At 43.6% G+C, this 1,427-nt stretch overlaps 1 pseudogene; it reads right to left on the bottom strand.

The window, feature by feature from the left end:
- Positions 1–296: 296 nt before the first annotated feature.
- Positions 297–1,012, bottom strand: LOC101564522 (annotated as a pseudogene).
- Positions 1,013–1,427: the final 415 nt, after the last annotated feature.

The raw sequence follows: 1,427 nt of genomic DNA, 5'->3' as shown, positions 1-1,427 counted from the left end.
AAGGAACATGAGGGAAAAGATAAAAAAAAAAAAAGAGAAAGGGTATTTTGGAAAGATATTGTATTTTAAGACACAGACAGAAAGAAGAATGAGTAGGAATCATGAAATATGTTGCACACAAAATTAAAATAATGTATGGAATGTCTATAATAGTACATGTATTCTACTGTAGGATTTATGATTAATATATCTATGACTTATGTAAAATCATTTCTACCTTCTGTTTTCCATTTGCTTTGTGAACACAATGTAGCAACCAACTAAAATAATCTTAAATTCTTTTTTTTTTTTTTTTGCCACTGTCAAAAAGAGCCTTTATTCCCTTTTAACAGCCTCAAGCTTTCTTGCCCAATGCTTTTGGAGCTGATGCCTTTGGCACCAGGGCCTTCTGAGCCGGGGCCTTCTGACCCTTCTGAGCCTTTGGGACAGGCGCAGCCTTCTCGCCAGAGGCCTTCTCACCAGCAGCCTTCTGGCCAGATGCCTTCTTGCCAGCAGCGGTCAGCTTCTCGGCCGGAACCTTAGCTTTAGCAGCAGCAGCTGTAGCAGCAGCAGCAGCAGCAGCAACTGCAGCCTTTGCAACAGGTGCCTTTTTGGGAGAAGCTTTTATGATAGCTGCCCTTTGCAGCTTCTTCACTTCATTCTTGATTATCCTGTTCTTCATTTTCTTTGCTTTCATGACTTTGTAATGGTCAAAATCTGTCATCTTGGCTTTTCTTTCTCGGGCTTCGATCTTCCTGGCCCATCTGGTGGCTGCCCATTTCTTGCTGATACCAGCTTTCTCCCAGGCTTGACGGACCTACCTCTGGCAGGCACTGTGTGGAAACTTGAGAATGAAGTCGGTGAGCTGCATGCACTTGAAAGGCATGGCCTGCCACCTCACCCGAGTGCAAGGTCCATCCACCAGCGCCCTGTTCTGATCGATGACATCGACTATCGCGACCCACTTTCCAGCGTGAGATCCAAAGGAGATGTAGGCCACCCGGCCAACCTCCACGAAGTGCCTAAACACCATGTCGGCGGCGTGCGGCGAGAAGGAAAGCGATAATCTTAAATTCTTTGTCAAATGACTTAACAGTGAAAGTAACTAATAAATGTTAGTAGGTCATATTGTATTACCAAAAAAATAATAAATAAAATAATAAAGGCTTTAGCATGGGTCCCAGTATCCTACACGGGTCCCCAGCACGTGACTTCATCTCTTTGTGGGATTAACTTTGGAACAAGTCAGGGTATCAGTGATGAGGACAACTGTTCTGATGACTTGTGTAACCTCCTGCTCCTTCTGATGAGATCCCAACTCTCCATCAGAAGATGGCTGTCATTGACTGTACATTTTTTGTCTCAAATTTCCTTTCTAAACAAAGTTTGGGCTAAGTCCATTGTCACTGGAGTTATCAAAAATCTTCAAGGATGCAACACTGGATGTG

Source organism: Octodon degus, unplaced genomic scaffold (assembly GCF_000260255.1).
Source record: "Octodon degus isolate 3935 unplaced genomic scaffold, OctDeg1.0 scaffold00141, whole genome shotgun sequence".
Taxonomy (NCBI): Eukaryota; Metazoa; Chordata; class Mammalia; order Rodentia; family Octodontidae; genus Octodon; species Octodon degus.
This window is presented reverse-complemented; position numbering and strand designations above follow the sequence as displayed.